Consider the following 23,412-nt stretch of genomic DNA (forward strand, 5'->3'; position numbering starts at 1 on the left):
GAGCATCCACGGCCCATTGAGGCAGAGCTGGAAGGTGAGGCGACTGCAGTCTGGGATGACAATTTGCAGAGTGTTCAGAGGCTTGGTTCCCTTCAAGGCAGTGGGGTCTTTCCTGGCTTTGGCAGTCACAGGGGAAGTCAGCTACTTGAGTGACACTGTTTCTTTCTCCTGCTGCAGTACCATCTCCAGAGCTCCCTCCAGCTCCAGAGCCAGAGCAAGGGCCAGCTCCACGGCTAGATCCAGCTCCAGCTCTAGTTCCACCACCTGTGCTAGAGCTGGAGCCAGTGTCACCTCCATCAGTCTCTCCAGGGCCAGAGCCACCACCAACATCAGCTCCAGCCCCAGTGCCAGCTCCTGAGCTGGAGCCAGCTGGACCATTGGCTCCAGGGAGAATCCTCCCTCTACCTGGAGAGATAACAGCAGAGCCAGATCCAGTCCCAGAGCCCGCCTGCCCCTGGGACGTGACCACCAAGAACCTGCTGAGGAAGGAGAAGCCTGTCTTCTTGGAGTTCCCTCCCCGGCTGGTGGCAGAGCAGTTGACACTGATGGATGTGGTGAGCAGCGGGGCTCTCAGGGCAGGTGGGGCTGGCCTTCCCTGTGCCATCAGCTGCCCCAGACCTGCCATTTCCTGATCCAGAATCCCATGATCTCGGTCCAACCTCTTGTTTCCCCACTTACCCTCATGTGACCTGAGCAGCCTTTTTAACTCCCAAGCCTTTGCTGTCCTCATGTGGACAGTAGGGATGGACTTTGAGAGCAGCTGCCATGCAGAGTGTCTGTGCAGATGGATGAGGTGGAGCAGAGAGGAAGCTGGGCAGAGTCTGCGCTTTGGTGGGGGAGGGGAGCACACTGAAGTGCTGTCGCGTCCTTGGGTAGTTCACTCATTTGCCCAGGAGGCCTCAACAGCCTAGGCACTAATTAGGCACTTAATGTGTACATGACTACAAGGCAGACAAACAAAGCCCGTGGTTGTTGCTGCCTTGGGGGAATGTGCATCTGAAAGAGAGTCAGACCCCAGGATAGTCAGAATGGGTGGAAGATGCCCCTAGAGATGGTCATGCAGGAGCCGAGTTCTGGTGCTTGCAGGAAGTGAGACTGGGCGGCGAGCAAATGCCACTTCCCTGCGCCACAGTATGGGTTCCTGGGTCATCCTGTGCTGGGTGCCCTCAGGGGACACAGGCAACACCCAGGGACTCCCACAAGCCTCAGGCCGCATTCTCAGCTTCCTGAGCTCCAGCTCTCACCACTGACCCGGCCTGGGACTGGGGGCCGCGGATGCTGAGCTGGGCTGTGGCAGGGCTGGGTGACACTCCCCGTCCTCCCCAGGAGCTCTTCAAGACAGTGAGGCCCCACGACTTCCTGGAATCCACCTGGTCCCAGTGTGACAACAGGGGCAATGAGCACCTGGCACCGACCATCCATGCCACCATGACCCACTTTAACAGAGTGGTCGAATGTATCGTCACCACCTGCATTGGGGACCCGAGCATGACGGCCCAGGACAGGGCCAGGGTGGTGGAGCTCTGGATCCAGGTGGCCAATGTAAGATGTGGGAGGCCCTGGGAGCCCCTCTCTGGAGTCGGGGGAACTGCCCCTTCTCCTTTCTCAGCTCTCATATTTGAAGTCCATGGTCTGAGCCTTTGCACAATCCTTAGGCCCCTCCTGCCAGGCCTCAATGACCTGACTCCTGGTCCCAGTGGTGGGAAGCTCACCCCTTCCTGGACTCCTTTTTTGGCTTGAGCTAAAATCCTTCTCCCTGGAAGTATTCCTCATCAGGTTCCAGCTCTGCCTATCCCGGGTTCCCTGAGCTGCTGTCTCATCCAGGACAGGAGACGTCAATGAGGCGACAGAAGCCAGAGGAAGCAGGGCTCCAGCTCCCCCTCACAGCTCATTCTCTTCCCTTCCCCAGGAATGCCAAGGCCTGAGGAACCTTTCCTCTCTCCACGCGATCTTCTGGGCTCTGCAGGGCCCCTCCATTCAGCGTTTAAAAGAGACGTGGAGACAGGTGTCCAGGTGGGTATGCCTCTCTCCATGCGAGCACCACCTGGGTGGACCAGACACCCCCCACAGGGCTGGCATTGCCCTTCAGTCAGTTGGGACGTCCTGGGAGACAGCAAACCCTGGGGATAGGGTCTGACCTGGTTGGCAGGCTTGAAGTCTTTCTGAAAACTTAGGCCAGTGGTTCTGCTTCAGGAATCAGTTTCCCTAAGTGACAGATCATGGCTTGAACCAAATTGAAGATTTTCAAGTGTTTGCAGCAACAGAACACTCTGTCCACGTGAAATTAAGACTGTTTAAAACACATCTGCTGAGAAAATAAGAGAATGGAGGCCCCAGGTGACAACAGGAGAGCCCCCTCCCCAGTCCCAGACACCTCAGGGCTCAGAGGACACAGTGAATATGCTCATGCAGGCTGTCTGGATCTTCTGGGTTTTCAAACAAAAGGGATTTACCCTCAAACCATTCCACAGTGTTTCTTTCCTTTTTTCCCTCCTCAGGAAGAACTGGCAAATACTGAAAAACATCATCAAAACATGCCAGGGGGAGAGCAGGAAGCTTCTCAAGGAGGTGAGTGGAGGCTGGAGATCTGGAAGGACGGGAGGTGAGGTGGGGAGGGACCAGGCAGGATGTGCTTTGGTAAGTTTTTCACTTAAGGTTCCCCGAGAAATAACGGTCTGTCTTGTCCAGCTGGACAGGAAGCGGGGGGTGTGAGCTGCAGGGGCAGGTGGGGACTGTTTGGGGCAGGAGGCCTTGGTCACGGGATACAGTGGTGTCGCCTGGACTGTTCCAAGAGGTGAGGAGCTGGTCTCTGGCTTCCATGCGGACCCATCAGCTGGCCCTCATCATCCTCCAGGCTGGCGGGTGGATGGAGTGGGTGGGGGTTCCTTTCTTCCTAAAGCAGCCCAGTCTGTCCTCAGGAAGCCAGGCCCCTGCTGCTCCTTCTGTCTTCACTGCACCTCGCAGGGGAGGGCACTCTGCCTGCCCCAGGGATGGGCACTGTGAGATCACACAGGCCTTGTGGACACAGGGGCTGCACAGCCTTGGGCCAAATGGTGGATCTGGGACAGAACTGTGTGCTCCCTGGGACTGTGCACTTTAGCCCGATAGTGGTCACTGCCGACAAACCAGTGAGTCTCCCCCGGTGCCTTGTCGACAAGGATACGCCCCAGATGGCAATGAGAATTATCGGGGAACCTACAGATTCTTAATGGACCTTCCTGACAGATTCTTAATGGCCTCCATCGAGGCCCTGGCAGGAGGGGCCTAAGGATTGTGAAAAGGCTCAGACCACAGACTTCAAACATGAGAGCTGAGAAAGGAGAAGGGACATTAGAAGTTTCCGAGTGAAAAAGGATGCAAATGTCACCATTACACAGTGCCGTGGTCAGCCCCTACATTGTCACTCAGATGTGGCACACGGGGGTCCCCTTCCTGAGAGAATGAAGGAGGAGTTCTGTGCAGGGACCATCCTGAGGGGATCCTAGGGAGCTGAGGACTTTGGCATGGCCTCAGGTCCAGCCTGGTGTCAGAGAATCCCAGGGGGCTGGAAAACACAGAAGCCACTTGCATGGGATCCCAAGACACCATGTGCCTCTCCATCCATGGCTCAGGTTGACTGAGGGCCTCAACACACCCCGAGAGTCCAGAGGACAGGACCTGGGTCAAAGGTGTGTCTGGAGGAGGAGTGAAGGCCGGGGGCCAGGGCCTCTGGCTGGGAGGGGAAGCGGTCTTCTCTATGGGCCCCTGAGCAAGTCACCATCCCTCTGTGGGCCTCGGTCTCCTCATTGGGGAAATGGAGGGAGATGATCTGTGGTGCAGGCCTCACAGGGGTGATGAGGTACAAGGGGGAGAGGAATGTGCAGGGTCTTTGTGCTCCTCCTCCTCGAGGAGGGAGGGACAGCACTGGTGACAGTCAGATGACACTGAGTCCTCAGGGGACCCTGGGAGGCATGGGGAGTCCTCCTCACACTTTCCCGATGAGGAGAGAGGCTTAGGGGCCTGGGCAGGCCTGAGGGCACAGAGGAGGGAGTGTTGGAGCTGGGAGTGATCTAGAATCAGGGCACCCTGGAATGGGAGCAGCCGTAGACACCAGATGTCCAGGGTCCAAGATCAGGGGCCTGGGAGACATGGGGAAGGGAACATGGCCTCCCTGAGCCTGTCCTTGACCCTGCAGGAGGTGAACTCTGTGAGGGCCACCCTGGAGAGGGACCCCCAGGGAGCCCAGGAGAGGCAGCAGCAGCAGGTGAGGGGGCCTGAGGGGGAGGGTCCAGGTGTCAGAGGAGGTGTCACTCTCCTCACGGCTGGAGGCCTCCCTAAGAGAGGCATCCCTCCTCCTCCAGCCCAGCTCCTGGAGCCCAAGAGCCTGAAATGCCTGCCCTGGAAGTGACCAGGAGGAGGCCTGCAAGGGCTGGGCCCAGGATGGGTTAGGGAGGGGAGGGGCAGGGACCACATACCCTGGGATTTGCCAAAAGCCGCCCCTGGGAGGTGACTGGGGAAGTTGGGTGGTCCTGGAGGGGGCAACTGGGGGGAGGCTGCTGAGGGTCCTAGGCTGTTCTCTGTGGGAGTCTGTGTGGACAGGAGGCTGGGGTGAAGGGATTTGGGGGAGGGTCCATGGGCGCACCTGAGAGGTGGGACTCATCTCACCACTCCCACCCTGATTTCACAGGGTGTCGTCCCCTTCCTGGGCACGTTCCTCTATCACCTGAAGCTGCTGGACACTGGGATGGCGGATGATCTGGAAGTGAGTGAGTCTGGAGGTGGGGACAGGGAGCAGGATCCTGAGGTTTGGGAGGCGAGAGCCCTGCACTAGGACCTGAGCTCTCAGTACCTGGCAAACCTCCTCTCATGAGAGCCCCATGGCCACCCCTGGGAGCTGGGGAGTCAGGCCCATCTTAGCAATGTGTGAATAGACGCTCCGCATAAGCCCCCCACCAGTCTACCTGGGCTGGTGAAGCTCATAGCTGCCTGCCTGCAGAGCTGCAGGAGGCTGTGTCTGAGATGGATTCAGCTTCCCCCTCGGGCCCTGCCCCTGGGGGAGTGCCATCAGCCCCTGCAAGTGAGGAAGCACTTCTGTGTTCCAGCTGTCCCTTCCTCCCTGAGGCCTCAGTCTCCCCGTCTGTCATCAGAGAGGGTGTGCTACATAAGGTCTCTGGCCTCAGCTCCCCTGTCCCTCCTGCCCTGGAGCCCAGAGCCTGGCCCAGTGTCAAGTTCTCTTTGTGGAAGGTCTGCCCTCTGCTGGGCCCCGACATTCCTGCAGCCTGAGAAGGGGTGGGATGGGGGTTGGTTCTGGGCTTAGGGGGCTCTTTCTGATGGACATTGGCTGTCTCCCTTCCAGGGAAATCGGGTCAACTTCCAGAAATGGTGTGAAGTGAGCAGCTATGGGGAGGGTGGGGAAGTGGAAATCAGAGACCTCGGCTGGCAGGACTTTCTCTGGCCTCATCCCTTGGGTCTTACATTTATTGGGAGAGTCAGATCCACAAAGCTGGGGATCCCATCACGTTGGCGGGTGCGGGAGGGGCTGGCATCAAGGACACCTTCCTGGATGAGGAACTAATTCAAGCCAACTGTGAGGACAGGCAAGTCCTGAATGGAGTGGGAAGGAAGGAGGGTTCCCGAGTGAGCACAGACCCCAGACCAGATCCTCACTCCGCACAAGTCCCTGACAGCGTTCCCCACCCAAGCCCTGTCTGCATCCTGTCCTTCCTCCCAGAAATTCACACTCATCCGGAGGATCCAGCTGCTCCAGCAGGCTGCAAATGCATATGACCTGGAGCCCGACGAGCGATTTGGGGCCTGGTTCCAGGCCATGGAGCCCATCAGTGTCCATGAGAGGTGAGGGGGACAGGAGTTGGGTGAGGGCAGGGCAGACTCTCTCTGATGGCCAGCTCCAGAGCCTGTGGCCTGGCTCGCTGATCAGCCTCAGAACTCGTAGCGTGGTGACCCATGGGGCACCGGGACTCAGCTGCTGACAGGCTCTGGGAGGGGCACCTGAGGTGTGGCTCCTGGTAGCTCACAGGTCCACTCTGTCCTGTAGCTACTGGGTCTCCTGCCGGCTGGAGCCCGCACACCAGAAGGCGAGCAAAATGCGGCTCTTCAGGAGAAAGAGGAACCAGACATCCTCCAGTTCAGGGCCGAGTGAGTGTTGGGACCAGGAGCGACTGAATCCAGGGGCTCAGTACAGCTTCGGGCTAAGCATGGGATTGGATCCCAGCTCCACTGCTGAGCAGGCCTGGGACAGGCCGCTCCCCTCTCCTCTCTGGGATTCAGTTGCATCCTCTGAAATGGGTGATGCTAAATGATGCCTCCCGCATCAGGGACAAACGGGGTGCTGTTGATGGACTGAGCACTCGGCACAGAGTTTGGCTCAGAGTGCAGGGGTGCAGGGAGGTGTGCCATGAATCTCAGAGAGGGACCCCAAAATAGTCTGTTTCTTCTCTTCAGCCACCACGCCCTTGGTGATGAACCGTCACACTCTGGAGACCACAAGGGCAGCTCCTCCTGACCAGCAGTGACACTGGCGCCCTCGTGGTGCACCGGGCCAGCTCTTCCCACCCTGAGTGAACGATGACATCCTAAGACTTTCCCTGGTTTCCCCTAAAGCCCCAGTGGGCGGGCACCACCCCTTCCAACTCCCTGACATCTCCACCCCTGCGACCGTTAACCCATTGGGGAGGAGTGATATTATTCCTTTAATAGTAAATGGTAGATTTGACTCTTACGTTATATCCTGTTTCTGTCACAGCCTGGGTGTTGTGGTGTGGTTCTTTCACTTCTTATGCTCATGTAAATGAGACACAGAATCTCACATTCCTCCTTGAATTAAGAACTTGTGTATGGTCACAGCTTATTGTATGTGGGAGAAGGGAGGAGGGCCAGCCTCCTCCCTGGCCACATGAATGACACCCTCAAGTCCCCCTTCCTCAGAGGACAGGTGCATTTCAGTGTGGTTCACCTGGGCCAGGAGCAGAGACAGCCCCTCAGATCTCCCTGGATGTAGAGGTTGGAGGGACTGTCCCAGGCAGAGCAATAACCACTGAAATGTGGGTGTCTTTCAAATAGCACTTACCAGGACCATGTCCTTCCCCAGGATAGTGGCTGTCTTTCTACAGCTTATCAGGAAGAAGGAATGTTTTTTGCTTCTCTTGTTGATGTTTCTTTGATCAGATATTGGAAATTGCCGTTTTCTAACCAGTCTCTGGATTTGCATCAACACTAAATGAGGAAAAATGTAAAAAGATACAAGTTTGCATGTGGAACAGACAAGGCCAGAGGAACACCATGTGCAGATAGACTAAGGGCCAACAGGACATCCCCATCAGGCCGCCTCTAGGCCTCCCTGTTCACCCTTCGCCTAGATTGGAAACCTGGGATCCTGGCCCACGCCCTAGGAAGTCCTTTTCCCGCTTGTTTCATATCCAGAGGGAAAGATTCATGATGCAGCTTTTAAAGCTACAACAGGACTTTGTTCCATAAACCTCACTGCTCCCTGTGAACTAGGATTTCCAGCATCCCCGCACTTCCTTGTATGATTCTTTTCGGGCAGAAATTCCCTAGAAGGCCCCCAGCCTCTCTGTCAGGTACATCGTGGCCATTCCTCCCTGGCTGGGCCTGATGGATCAGGGGTGAGCTCTGGTTTGCCAGGACAATAGACCTTAATCCTGTCCACTGAATGACCCACACCGTCCCTTGCTGCCCTGGGTGACATCTGGGCCCATGTGGTTCTGAGGTCCATGGTCTTAGACAATCACTAGTTTACACACTCAGTCGTGTTGTTACTGACTTGTCCCAAAGTGGCAGCTGGGCCTGAGCGAATAGAGCACTTAGTCCCTGGGACGGCTGTGTTCTTTTCCCCAGTCTGTGCTGAGGATATGTGGATTTGTGTTACAGGGATGTGAAACTTTCCTGTTGGGAGTTTTGAAAGATGAGGCACGAGAGGGGCAGGTATAGAAGTGGGTCCAGCAGGGGAATGCCACCAATCTTAGATACCACAGACACCACAGACACCACCTTAACAATTAAAATACCGACATGCTCCCCACGTGGGTGGTGAACAGACACTGCTCAGAGCTCATGCTGAGAATCTACCCAACGACGTGGAGCTAAAGTCTTAGCACCTGGCATTTTGAACATCATGCCCTGGAAACACCCTGTAAGACAAGGGCCATTGTCTTGAATTCCTTGGTACTTCTTCCCCCTCCTTTCTGAAGGCTGCAAGTGTCACCCACGGAGGCCTTTTCAGTTCAGCCTGAAGCAGAGTAGAAATCCTGGTTCCCACAGCCCAGGCCCTTCCTTTCAGGACACTGCCATCCAGGAAAGAAAGAATTCACGCATCAGTGTAGACACACAAACACACACACTCATATCCCACCCAAATCCCAAGATGCATGAACTACTAAGAGATTAAAAGTGACTTCAGAAACAGATCAATCAATTGCAAAAGAAGGGTTTCATGAAGATCCTGACTCAAATAAAATGTAAAACCAGGAAATAACCTTGACAAAACTGGGAGACTTGGGATACTGACTAGACAGTTGATTATCCGAATGACATTTTTATTTTTGTGTGTGATAATATTATTGTGTTTGTGTTCCAAAAATCCCTCATCTGTAAGAGAAACGGAAATATTTACAGCTGAAATGATGTGCTCTCAGCCATCTCTTCTGGTTAATTCTTGGGGACTTGGTGTGAGGATAAACAAAGCCAGATGGTATACGAGTTGACAATCTTTGAAGCAAGTAACAGGTTCACAGAGATTGATTTTTCTCTACTCTGAGATTTAGAGATTTTTGAAAACCTTCAGAACACAATTTTGATAAATGTAGTATACTTGCTGTTCATATTACAATGTTACAAATTAAAACATCACAAATTTAAAGCAATGCTTCTCCTTCCTGACCTAAGGAAGCTCTCTCTCAGTCTGGCTTCTGTGAATGACCTGATGATCCCACCAGTTATTCACTTATCACGTGTTTGTTGAGTAATTCCTTTGTGCTCTGTGTTGTGTGCAAGGCGAACACGTTTCCACGACTCTGGATCTAGTGTGGGAAGGAAGGCAAGGAGCCTGCTGCAAGCTTCTCTTAAGTGGAGAATAATGCCCCCAGGGGGTGTGCTCATTTTTAATATTCCAAAATCAAAGCTACACAAGTTTGCCAGGTAACAGATAAGAGATACTTAATTCATGATATTGAAATCACCTATGTCTGAATTACCATGTGACAATGAAGAGAAGATTGATGGATTTTATGTTATAATTAGATGCACAATCATAGTGCTGGCCCCTGGCCAGGTGGTTAAGTTTGGCATGTTCTGCTTTGGTGTCCCAGGTTCAGTTACCAGGCACAGACCTACAATAATCATTAGCAGCCATGCCGTGACGGTGACGCACATACAAAGTAGAGGAAGAGTGGCAACAAATGGTAGCTCACGATGAATCTTCCTCAGCAGAAAAAAAAAAAAAGCAAAATCACAATAAAAATTTATGGAATCGGATTTAATATAAATTGACAGACAAATCTTGTTCAAGTAGGTATCATCTCTTCATTGAGTGTAAGTTCTAGAAAATACAAATGTAACTTCAAAACACTAATTCCTCAGCTTCAATTCTCCTATCAATTTTAATATAAAAAGGAGAAAACTCATGCTAAATAAAAATTGAGGTTTACCATGAAAGGTCAAGATCATGATGGCCGTTACAAAGAGATGCTGTGAGAGTCAAGCCTGTCTCATGGGGAATTTCTCATCGGCACCACTCTCCTTTTCTTCAGCACCGATGTTGCCTTCCTCACTGTGTTTTCAGGATGCCTTTCTTGGCTCCTTGCTCTCTCTGCCTCCCCGGCAATCTTGTCTGTCCTCGAGGCCACCGTCAGTCTGTCCCATGCTTTTCTTCACTTTCTGTGTCTGTCCACTGATATCTCTAGAAGATGCCTGTTGCCTGCAGAGGGGCTGTGAGCGACCCAGACCCATCCCTGGACTCATCTCTGCCCAATATGGACAGTGGCCCGGGTGGGCTCAGGGCTGGTGTGCAGATCCCTCGGCCCCAGCATGGTCCAGAGATTCACATGGATCAGCCTGTGTGACTGTTTCAAAGGTATTTGCGACTCCAAAGAACTTAAGAGTTCTCCTTCACTGCTGCAGGCCTGGAGTCCCTGCATCTACTGTATCCACCGACTTGCTGCGGCTTCTCCAAGGTCTCCTCCCACTGACGGCACCTGACCTCACCGCCAGGATGGGCAGTTAGTCCAGTAACTGGCCTCTGGAATATGCAGCTACTTAGGATTCAGGGTGCGTAGAACTTCAGTTTTCTGATTGGGTTTAGTTTCATGGTCTTACTGTTTCCACTATGAAGTCTGGGCATATTTTTTGAGCTTTCTCTTTCAGAACAAAATAAAATGTGAACTTTGAACAAAATGGATGATGAAGACTACCATCCACGGAGAACGTTCTCAGCTCACGTGGGTATTCCACCCTCCTTCTCTCCCTGGACATGCGTCTCAAATCGCACTGTGCATCACAATCATTGGAGGGTTTTTAAAACTCAGAATGCTGCACCTCAACCCAAGTAGGTCTGGGGAAGAAATGGAGAATTGTCATTTCTAAGAGGTGATGTTGATGCTGCTGGTACAGGGACCACACGTGGAGAACAGGCTTCAGTGACACCATCAAGCTGATGTGAGACAAGAACAGAAAGCTCAAGGTCATTATCCAGTGTCAAATCCAGACCAACTTCCCTCCGCCATCTTGTTTCAGGACTTTCCTCTCCTCCTCTCTCTGTCATGGTCAAATACACACATGCCGGTGCCCCACAGCCCACTGTTATTGGGACACAGAGTTCCAAGGACTCCACAGCTCCTTTACGGCCTCATCTCTAAAGAAATTATTCACTATTCCATCCTTAGTCATTCAGTTCCACACCCTGATCCTATCTTCACCCAAAACTCTCCTGCTCCCAAATCAGTAACTCAGAAACACTATATTCCCACCACAAATTTCCACATTTCCACTTCTGACACAAAGAACTCCCCTCTAAGTAACCATTCTTCGAGAAAGTATATTACTCCAGTAAGCATATCTTCACAACCCTCTTGCTTCTCTTCTCCTACTCCTCTCTATTAATCCTGCATTCTACAGTCCATCATTTCAATCATCCACTGACCATACTCGCAGATTCCTTATTGCCATTATACCTGCCTTGCAAGCCGCCCACTTCAGATGATTTCAAATACCTGCCATGCCATGTTGACACTTGCACTGAAGAGAGAATGCACCACGAGCCTGTGGATCCCAACAGAGAATCACAGCAACCAATGGACCTATATGCATTTCTCTAATGCTTCCTGAACGCTCTGCTCATTTCTTTCCATTTCTTGAGTTCCATAAATCTCTATTCCAACCTCCTCCGTTTTTCACAGATAAATTGTTAACCATCAAACAAGAACTATTTGACTCTCTAGTCATCAGATCTATAAGTATTCCTCATTAGGAATTCATTTATCACACCTTTTCTGTTGTTATATCCAAAGAAATTTCTTTCTTGAGGAAACCACTCTGATTTTTATCTCATTCTTCAATTTCAATGACATTATGCCCTCCACATTTGTTGTACTTTCCATCACTTCCCTACTGGAACCATCCCTTAGGTTTCAAATATGCACAAATCTCTACCATCTACAAAACAATCTCTCAGCCAGCATTCCCAATAGTCCTCACCCTCCACGCCCCTCCTCTCCTCCTCCTGCCAGGGATCCGTGGTGAAAAGTTCACATATATCCCCATGCCTCTGTTTGCACAGTGCCCACTCAAGCCCATCCCCATTCTGTGGATGCTTCTCTTGCTAACCTCACAAGCCATGTCTCTTACCAATCCACCAGGGACTTGTCATGTTTTGTCTGACATGCTCTGCAGTACCTTGTGACCTTGTGGACTTCAACGTCATTTAAAAAGCCTATTTGTCCTTGGGATCCACCACCTTACACTGCCCTGCTCTTGCCTGTCTGAACTTCCTGAGCCACTTTCTGGCTTCTCTTTATGACCACGCCACAATGACTGATGCTTCCTGGGAGTCAGCCCTGCTCTGACACCTGTTCCCCATCTGCACCCTCCTTCTGGGGAAACTCCATACATTTCCCTTGCTTCAAATACCACTAATGAGCCAAACATGTCCAAAGATCAGCAGAGACCTAACTCTGACCTCCAGACCCATTTATCTACCTGCCCACTCACCACAGCAGTGATAATTCAACTCACAATGACCAGGTCCCAAGTCGAGCAAACCACTTCCCCAAATTATTTGCTTCTCTCTCAGGGTTCCCAAACTCACTTGTTTGTGCTAATAATGTGTCTAGCCCTGGGTGTCGCTCTGGACACCCTGCCACCCCACATTCACGTATCAATGAACCATCCATCCACTCTCCTGAATCTACCTACAGGTTATCCACTTCTGATTTATTTCTAATCACCTTTCACATCTCATAAAATATATCATTTCCACAGAGTGAACTCTCCTGCACTAGGAACCTAAATTACAAAACTCCATTTTTCCTCTTTGTTGATTTTTTTTCTATTTTAGTTACATGTGCAATATTACCTATTTCTTTCAAGATTTAGTTCTTTCTCACTAAACTGGATACTCCATGAAGACAAGACTAATGTGGATTTTCCAAATTTTCCCACAATAGTGTTCACAACGGCTTTGCACACATAAAGGGCTCACATATATTATGTGTACAATATATATTTGATATTTATATACATATAAAATTGAAACATTAAAACTTTATTTCCTGAAATATTTTAAATCCATCCACTTAACTACTCTTATGCAAAGATACCACCTTTAGAGTGGTACACTGCAATACATTAGCAAGAATAGTTTAAGATTCCAAATCCTTTCTCCTCATAATCCAATCATGAGATTCTAGTCACAGTGATCCGTTTAAAATGCAAAAGTGATCAGTTCATCTTAACTTATAAATCCCCTATTTCTGTCTTCAGCACATATTTCTCCTGTTGTCTTATCATAATTATTAATACTACACTTTTCATTCCCTGATATGTTCCAGTTTGGAGGGAAAACTATTTGGTCATTCGATTTTTAGAGCACTTACTACGTGCAAAGCTCTGGTAGAAAACCTGTGATCTACAAAATAACTAAACAGACTGACTGCCCCTGTTTGATTTAGTCTTAGTGGGAGGAAAGAGATAATAAACGGCAAAGGATGTGTAACGTGCCATGTAGAAATCACTGCTGTGATGAACAATAAGGCAGAGAGTGAGAGTTTGAGCTTGAGCACATTCTCAAATTACTTGTGTTTGTGTGTGTGTGTGTGTGTGTGTGTGTGTGCACATGCTCATGCCTGCTGCCTGGATGGGATGACTTGCTTCCTCCTGTGGGGTTGGGGAGACTCCTATGCCTTGGGAAATTTCCTCCATGTGCACTTAATATGCACTTTGTTATCCATGTGTATTAGTCAGGATCCTCTAGAGAAATAGAACCATAGAATATATATAAACTTATAGAAGTGGAGATTTATTGTAGGAATTGGCTCACAAGGTTATGGAGGTTGAGAAGTCCCACAATCTGCCATCTGCAAGCTGGAGAACAACAAAAACCAGTGATATAATTTAGTCAAAGTCTGAAGGCCTGACAACCAGGACGTCTGATGTCCAAGTGCAGAAAAAGATGGACATCCCAGGTCTGGAGGAGACAGTGGATTCAGCCTTTCTTTCCTTTTTGTTCTATTGAGCCCTCAACAGATTAGATGATGCCCACCTACACTATTGAGGGTGGCTTTGTTTACGTAGACTATGGAATCAAATGCTAATCTCTTCCCGAAACATCCTCACAGACACACCCAGAAATAATGCTTCACAGTCTATATGGGCACCCCTGAGGCCAGTCAAGCTGACTCCTAAAATTAACCATCACATCGCGGCTTTATCCAACCAAGACGAACAGAGATATCACAATGTGACCTATGTCATTTAAATTTTCCAGAACACATGTTAAAGAAAATAAATACAAACAGATGATACTGGATTTTATAACATTTTTATTTAACCCAAGAAATCTAAATATTATCATTTCAAAAGGTAGTCCACATCAGTACAAAGAACAAGATACTCAGGTTTTCTGCTCCTTCGGTCTTACTGTTGAATTTCAATGAATACTGGCTCCTCATATAACTTAATATGATCCAATTTATAATTTTCTCTTATCTATTTTAGCTTTATTGTATCAAAAGGAAATCATTTTCTCCTTATTGTCAAACTGCTCTGCTATCTCTTTTTTAAAAAATTAAAGCTATATATTGTGTTTATGTTAGAAATGAAATTAAGAATTTAAGTAATAAAGAAGGAATTGATTCCAGCAAAAGGCTGGTTTACTAAAACGGAAGACAGTTCAAGAGCAAATCTTCCAAGAAAACAACTGGGTCAATGACATTGGAAAATTCAGGGTAGAATTAGAATACACAAGGGATGTGATTAAAAGGGGAGTAGTGAGAATGTGGAGAGGAATTGACACCAGAAGTGAAAATACACAAGCACGTTTCAAGTTGATGAAAGACATCAATCCACAGATTCAATTAATTCAACATTCCCTAAGCAGAGTGCATACACAGGAAATATTAATGAACTAAACTATGGTCCAAAAACCAAAGTTAACGTAAAGGATTTTAGGGACTATAGATGCCAAATAAGCAAGAAAAAGGCCAATTGGTGATTTCTAACCATAAATAAAATAAGATGGACATCAACAGAGCAGCATTTTTAAAATGCTAAAAGAAATCTCATGTCAAACCAGAATTCTACACCCAGCAGCAATAGTGCCCCAAATAAAGATGTCCTAGAAAAACTTAAAGTGAAACTTTTCATTGTTAGCAGCCTTGAATTAAACAAAATACTGGTGTGAGTTATCACACCCAAAGGAATATAATCTCAGGTAGAAAACCAGGAATGGAGGAAGGACTGAAGAGGAAAGGAAGGGATAATTTATAAATAAATGTAAATGAATTTTATTTTGTGAAGTAATTCTAGAAATCTCTCATGGAGATTAAAATATATGTAGAATAAAATGCATGAAAACAGTAATACAAATGTCAGGAAGCTTAAAAATAGAATTGAAAGTGTTGAAGGTATTAGCATTTGGGGGAGGTGGTAAAAGTAATTATTCATATTAGACTGTATTTAGGATTCAGGATTTAGCCATTAGTGCAATTAAACAAAGATTTCTATATGATTCCAACTAATAAGTTTATAGAGGAAATAATGGAATAATAAAAGAGTTAAATCAACATCAGTGAAGTAAAGAGAGTAAAGGAACATTAATTATTCAGGTCAAAGGGAAGGGAAAGAGTAAGACGGTTGAAATGATTACAAGTTTACTGGAAATTACATGAGATGTAAATGCACAAAATACTAATTTCTTGTTAATGGCTGTGTAATGTATTCTAGAGACTTGTTAATAAATATTTTGGACATTCTTTTATTGATAAACATTTACACAGTCTCTATTTTTTCCTATTAAAACATAAGTTGTATGGACATTTTTTACATATAAACTTTCATTCCTATTTTTACAGAAAATATCAATAGTGGAAGAAAAAGGAAATATTAAAATGTTGATAGAAACTGGAAATACCACCTCCCCACACAACTGTATTAAATTTTTTCATCTACCAACAGTATCTGACAGTGTCAATAACCCCACATTTTTGTGTTTAGGTATAAAGCTTTAGGAATCGCTCAAATCCCATTGATAAGAGACAGGAAGTCTCCTCTGGATTATCCACCGATTGGATTATCCACTCCCTTCCTCCATAAAAGGGGAATCAGAGGCAGAACTCACTGCATTTTCCAGCAATCCACGGGCTGTCTGCACATCAGGAGTGGGGTCAGCAGGACAACTCTGCAGCCATGGAGGAACCTGCATCGACCTGTTTTCCAAGCCAGCCTATTCTGGTGAGTGTGGAATCCATACGGACAGCAAGAGTGTCCATTTGAACACTTTGTCCTTCTGTGAAACCTCTTTAAGTTCCCAGAGAGAAGCTCTTAAAACAAGAAGATATCTTTTTATTAAAGTTGTTTCCTAGGTGTTAATGTTTGTTAAGTCATGTTCAAGTTATTGTATTTTTTTCTATGTGAAGTTTTCTGGGATAACAGGCTAGATGCTTTTGTTTTATTTTTAATCAACAACATCACTAGGAAGTGGTGTAGTATTCGGCCCTGCACTGTTTAAGTTGTTCCCCTCTCTGGAACATTCTTTACCCACAATGCGCTTGGTCTTTTTTAAGAAAAATTCAGTTCTGTGCTCAAATATCACCTCATCAGTTAGTCCTTCCCTAATCTCTTCATCATCAATAATTACGTAGTTAATTTCTTTCTCCCTTCATCCTTCCTTACCACTTTTCCTCTATCCCTCCCTCTTTATCTGTCTCTGTCTTGGCCTTACTGTTTATCACAGCACTTAATTATACCTAACACTGTAATAGAGATTCCTCAGTCTGTTTATTAACTCTCCTTTCACCAAGATTTAAAATAAAGAGGGGCAGTGACTTTGTTAAGTTCTGGATCACAGGTTTTAGTACATAACTTGGCATACAATAGGTGCTCAATAAATGGGAGGATCAACTAATTTTCCCTCCAAACTGGGACATGCTGGGGAACGAAAGGGTGGTATTAATAATTATGGCAGGACAACAGGAATGAAGTGAGGTTTATGGTTTCACTTTTAAAAAAATATCTTCTGAAGACAGAAATGAGAGATTTAAAAGGAAAAGTGCACTGACTAGATTTACATTTTAAACAGATTATTATGACTATAATCTTATAATGGATTACAGAGAAAGGATTTGAAATCTTAGTGATAATTTATTGCAGTATACCACAAAACAGATTATATCATTGTATAATTGTGGTTGAGTGAATTTCTTTGAAAAATTTAGTTCTTTTTGGAATTTGAATAATTTCTTTCAATAAATATATCTAAGCACCTTCGATGGGCAAAGAAATGACTGAATATGGCAGCATAAAACATTAAAGTCCACATTAGTCTTCTCTTCATGGAGTATCCAATTTAGTGAGAAAAACACTATGAAATAAATAGATAATACTATACACATACAATTAAAAATTGAAAAAAATTAACACAGAGAAAATGTGATATTAATTTTGATGGCTGGAGCAGGAAAGGTCACTCTGTGGAAATGGTATTTTGTAGGGAATCTGCAAGGTGCTAAAGAATTATTCACAAGTTGAGAATCTTTAGGTGGATTCAGGAGGGTGGATGGATGGTTCACTGAAGAAGGAGTGTGGGGTGGCAGGGTGTCCAGAATGACACTCAGGGGTAGACAGGATATTAGTACCAACAAGGGAGTTTAGGGGACCCTGAGATATGGGTGATTATTTGGAGAACTGGCTGTTTCAACTTGGGACCTGCTCACTGTGAGCTGAGTCGTCGAGTTGTCACTGATGTGGTGAGTGGGCAGATGGGTATTTGGATCTGAGGGTGAAGTCAGATCTTGCTGACTCAATGGGCATTTCTAGTTCATCAATGGTATCTGAAGCCAGGGAAAGGGATGGGATGGCCTAGAAGAGGGTGTGGATGTGTAACAAACGTGGGAGCAGGATTGACTTCTAAGAAGCATCAATTGTTCTGTTAAGCCAGATGGTGGAGCCCAGAGTAACAGGGAGAAGTAGGAGGAGAGAGGAAGAGTCAGGGGAGGAAAAATGGTTATTTACAGTGGATGCAACTGTGTGATGGGAATATGGTCTGTGTGAGTTATTTATTTATGAACAGGAGAATATTTGAGTGAAGATGGGATGTGGGAGTGCAAGTGAAGTGAACACCTAAGGGTTGAGAGGTAATATGATTTCATTGGAGACGAGGCATTAAAGGAGCTAGGAAAATGAGGTGATTGTGTCCTAAAGCAGAGTAAAAGAGACACTGAAAACCTAAATCTTGGGATACAAAGATACCTGTGATCTGTGGATCCACATGATGGTGGGTCAGGGGTTACCAGCATATGTTTAGTTGACTGTGACAAGGATGGGAAGGGGGGACATCCTCAGAGGAGGACGGTAGAGGCAAACGGTCTGGAGGTGGCACTGGGTAATGATCAGAGCTTTCAGTCCTTGACTCATATCAGCTTGATGTCCCAGGATCTACTTCTCAATGTGAGGTGCCTGTGCCAGCAGCATCAGCATCATCCGGGAACACCTAGACGTGCAAATTCTTGGCCCCACCCTGGACCTACTTGGGTTGAGGTCCAGAAATCTGAATTTTAACAACCCTCCAGATGATTGTGATGCACAGGCCAATCTGAAACACATTTCCCCAGGGAGAGAGGAGGGTGGAAGTTCCAAATGAGCTGAGAATATTCTTCATTTTATTCAAATGGCACATTTCATTTTGTTTTCAAAGGGGAAGCTCAAAAGAAATATGATGCCCCAGACTTCAGAGAAGAAAAGATAAGTCCATTTAACTAAGACCAAACAGAGACATCGGGAAAGGTCTGCACTTCCTACAAGACTCACCAGCTGCATTTTCCAGAGGCCTGTCACAAGGATACCTTCCCACCCTGGCAATGAAGTCAGATATAGTCAACGGGAGGAGACCTTGCAGAAGCCCCAGCAACTCTGTGCACACAGGAGACTGCAGGGACTCCAGACCTGCAGCAGTGAAGGAGAACTTTTAAGTACTTTCCATATCACAAATACCTTAAAAATAATTGCACCTCCTAGTCCAGGTGAATCCCTGGGCTGTGTTGGTGCTGGGTCTCTACACACCAGCCCCGAACCCACCGCTGCACAGTCTTCAGACGGGGCAGAGATGATCCCAGGAGCAGGTATCTGTCTCTCACAGCCACTCTGCAGACAGCCGGTAACTTATGGAGACATCTGCAGACAGAGTCTGAAAGTGAAAAAAGCGAGGGTGAGGCCCTGAGGGCAGACAGGTTTGCCAGGGAGGCAGAGAGAGCAAGGAGCCAAGAAGGATGTTCTGAGACCTGATGGAAAACAGGAGAAGGTCCTGCTGAAGAAGCCGAGTGGTGTGGCCCTCGGGAAGCGGTTCCCCATGAGCGGCCCTCATTTTCACTCCCTCATTTAATGTTACTCCTGCTTCTTCTGGACCATTATGCTTGGTTGTGTTAAAATTATACTTTCTTAAACTCTTGAGAGACAAAAATGAAGAGTAGATGGTCTTGTGGGGGAGAGGGAGGGTTTCGTGTGACAAGAAAGAAGATCTGTTTGTCCTGGTACGCTGCAATTTCTGTTTACCATGATTTTTATTCACTTTTATATTAAATTCTTCCGAGGTAATTTAGCCTAAGGTATTATTTAGTATTTTTAGTATAATATTTTCTTATAATTCTTATACTCAGGAAAGGATGATACCCACTGTAAACAGCTCATTTTTTAACGTTAAATTAATTTGATTCCATAAAAATCTTATTTTATTAAGCTTGCTTTTATATCTCATTCTAACATAAGTTGCATGCTTTTTTTTTTTATTTTTGCCAAATGCTAATTCAGACATAAGACATTTTTACTCACCCCCAGCGGCTTCCCCACGGGCTGGGTCCGCGGGCTCAGCGCGGGTCAGAGGCTGCACCCCCGGGGTCAGTCCCCGCGCGGACACCGGCGCCAGACTCCACGCGGCCATCACGTCCGGAGGACGCAGCCGCGGGGACACGCGCGTCCTCGTCGTGGGCGGAGGACACGCCGCTGTCCGGCCAGAGCGCCCCGCGCCGTGGGCAGCGGCGGGGCCGGGGGAGCGGGGAGGAGGGCAGCGGGGACCGGGTCCACGACCCTCTGTGGGGGCGCTCGGGGCGGCTCGGGCGCGTGGAAGGCTCCGGGCTCCACGTCCACGGCCCCATGCAGCGCGGTCGCCTTCATTCTCCGCCGTCCTCGTCTCCGCTTCCTTCTGAGGCGCCAACCGCCTGTTCTCGCTTCACCGCCCACGACCTGTCAGCTCTTCCCAGCGGCCCCTGGGCTCGGCTCTCTCCGCCGCCTCTCGCCGCTTTTCGGCTGGGCTCGGCTCCCCCCGCCAAACCTCGGGTCCTTCCGCCCGACCTCGGCCGTTTCCTCACCTCTTCGGCTCTTTACGCCCGTCCTCGGTTCCCTCCGCGTGTCTCCGCCGCTCCTCGGCTCAGTGGTTCCGTTCGGCTCTCTCCGCCTGGTTTCGGCTTTCTCCGATTTCTGTCACAATTCGGCTCTTTCCGCCGCTCGCAGCGGCGCGGGGCTCCGCGGGGATCGCTCGGTCTCGCCAGGTCCGTGAGTCCGCGGGCGTAGGGTGTTCAAATTCACCCTCCCGTCACTGTGGTATCCGAGTGTCGCTTTCTCCACATCCTGGCTAATACATTAACATATTAAACCAACAAAAAAATGTACCTCATCTGATAAATAAAAACGGTATTTCGGTGTTTTACTTCGTATTGTTCTTTTGATGGGAGAATTTGGGAATCATCTCTTATATTGAGAGCGTTCTGTATTTTCTGGAAACTATTCTTAGCATGTATCCATTTCTCCAATGGATTCTTGGTCTTTTCCTTTGGTCGGTAGGAGTTCTTTAATATTAAAATGTTAGCCTTTTGTGATGAGTTGCCAGCATTTTCCTTTTTTTTTTTTTCCTTTGTCTTTCCTTCTAGTCCTTGCTGTCATGCAAATTTCTTTTAAATAAAATAAAATGTATTAATTTTTATTTGTTTCTTGGTTTACATTAGACTCTAAAAGGACCACCTGTCCTCTGAGATTATATATAAACGATTTGTCTCTTGGTTTCTTCTCGGACTTTTACAGCTTCAACTTTTACATTTAAATCTGTGATAATCCCTATTCCACAGACCAGCTGGTGGTTCCAACACGATTTTTTTTTTAACTATCCGTTTTTTCTTTACTGACTTAGCACATCACCTGCACCCACTTTATTATGGAAAATTTTCAAGCAAGGAGATAATTTGAAAGAGTTTTACAGTAAACATTCATGTCATGGACTGAATTCTGTCCCCACCCCTCATTCATACGTTGAAACCAAAATCTCTAATACCTCATAATGAGAATTTATTTGGAGGTTGGGCCTTTAAAGAGGTAATAAAAGTAAAATGCGGGGCCGGCCGGTGGCGCAGCGGTTAAGTACGCGCGCTCCGCTGTGGTGGCCCGGGGTTTGCTGGTTTGGATGCTGGGCGCGCACCTATGCACTGCTTGGCAATGGCAGCGTCCCATATAAAGTGGAGGAAGATGGACACGGATGTTAGCCCAGGGCCAGTCTTCCTCAGCAAAAAGAGGAGAATTGGCAGATGTTAACACACGGCTGATCTTCCTCCCCCAAAAAAGAGGTGTCAGGGGCACACGTGCACAGAGGGATGACCACATACAGAGGCAGCAAGAGGATAGTCATCTACAAGCCAAGGAGAGAGGCCTCAGGAGAAACCAACTCTGCTGGCATCTTGATCTTGGATTTCTAACCTCCAGAATGGTAAGAAGTGAATTTCTGCTGTTTAAGCCACCCCGTCTGTGGTACTTTGTTATGGCAGCTCTAATAAACTAATAGAGTCCACCACCTACATTCCATCACTAACATTTTACTGTACTTGCTTTGCCACTTCTACCCCTCTATTCTCCATCAACCCTTTTCTGTTTAACACATTTTGAAGTAGGTTGCAGACGGCAGTAGACGTCACCTCTAAACATTTTAGCACACATGTTAATTAGAGTTTGAAATTTGACAAGGGCTGGCAAATCTTCCCAGGTGGCTCCCTGAATGGATAACAATTAGTGCCGACAAGTGGGTTCCTCTAAACATGGACCTCTCTACGGGGCTGCTTGAGTATCCTCATGGCATGGTGGATGGCTTCCTCCAGAGAGGGAGCAATCTAAGAGACCAAGAAGGAAGCTTCAGTGTGTCTTATGACATAGCCTCAGATATGACATGCTGTCATTTCTGCAGCACTGTATTGATCACTTTGGTCATGTCTCATTGAATGTGGGAGGAGACTGCCAGGGCATGAATAGAGGTGGCCACAATCATTGGTGGCCATCTTGGCAGCTAGGAAACACACCTACCTTTTCACCAGGCCACCTCTCCTCACTAGCCCAGAATTCCTTTTCTTCTGCTCCAGCTTGCCCCCAAGAGACTGGTTTAATTGGGGCTGGTTGGGGCCTCTGGAATTCATGGCTGTGTTTGGGACAACATAGAATGTCTCATTTTGCCTTCATTTTTACTCCTCTCTATCCTTCTCAGCCTCTCCCCCAGCTCCAGCCTTCCCTGGCCCCTACTGCTTCTTTGAGCAGTCGATGTTCTGAGGGTCAGCGGGGAATGCAGCAGATAAGAGGGGGTTGCTGGGGCAGGAAATGTTGGGGGAAGTTTTGCTTCCTGGGTTCCTGTCACCTCCTGTATAAGGGGATCCTGGGGCATCTCTAGCTTGTCTTCCTTACTCTGAGACTGGGGTCCTCAACATTCCCCAGGGCAGGGGACACTAGGTTGGATGGGGCTTTATCTATCCACTACAACTGAGGACAGAGACATCTACCTTGCAAAAGGAGGCTGAAGAGTTGCCAGCTTGGGCTCAGAATGTTCCTTCTGTTTGGGAAAAGGGAGGGATTACTGAAGGGGCACTCATCTCCTGTTGGGAAGAACTTCAGGGATTTGCATTGTGGGCCGCCCTCATTTGTGTTGAGAGTGCTGCTTGCTGATGCTTCTATCCACTCTTATTTTGTGATAATGGGAACAGAGGTAGTTGTCTGAGGCTCTGTTTGACACTGATATTGGAGAACCTGGTGGGTTGCCTGTTGAGACTCTGGTCATTGCTTGTCTATGGGGTGAGACTGGGGTTACTCTTTGCTGGGGATACACATATCTGGTCTTGGGAGTCAAGGGAGGCAAGCTGGGGTTTATGTTGGGTGAGCACAGTGTGGCATTTGCTGGGGTTCCTTTCTTCTTTAATGTGTAGGGGGTTGTAAGTTGCTTCTTGGGGTTTCCATCATCTCTAATCTTGCCAGGATATGAGGGATCACTTGCTGAAGCTTCCACTATCTGATGGAGCCCTCATGATGCTGGTGGTAAATGGAGGTTATGAGGCTGTGGTTCCTGTTGTTTCTGGTGTTTGGAGCCTGGAGGGACACTGTCTGCCTATGGTTCCCACTTGGGTTTTTCAAGTGTTGGGGTGACAGGAAGGGGTCACTGAATGGAGGTCTCATTGTCTCTAATTTAGGGAGAGAATTGTGGGGATAATTGCATAGGATTCTGCTTATCTCTAGTCAGGGAGGCTGGAGGGGTCTCTATAGAGCTCCTTTTCTTCTAGTCTTTGGGGAGATCAGACGTTTCACTTTCTGGGTCTGCCCTTGTCTGTATCGTTGGCATAGCCTGGGTGAGTCACTGGGCTGGGGCTACCCATTCTCTAGTGTTGAGGAGCAGCTGAG

The 23,412-nt window shown here is 47.8% G+C and overlaps 1 pseudogene; it reads left to right on the forward strand.

The window, feature by feature from the left end:
• Positions 1 to 15,828: 15,828 nt before the first annotated feature.
• Positions 15,829 to 18,940, forward strand: LOC131403563 (methyl-CpG-binding domain protein 3-like 2B; annotated as a pseudogene).
• Positions 18,941 to 23,412: the final 4,472 nt, after the last annotated feature.

The sequence above is a fragment of the Diceros bicornis genome, unplaced genomic scaffold (assembly GCF_020826845.1).
Source record: "Diceros bicornis minor isolate mBicDic1 unplaced genomic scaffold, mDicBic1.mat.cur scaffold_73_ctg1, whole genome shotgun sequence".
Taxonomy (NCBI): domain Eukaryota; kingdom Metazoa; phylum Chordata; class Mammalia; order Perissodactyla; family Rhinocerotidae; genus Diceros; species Diceros bicornis.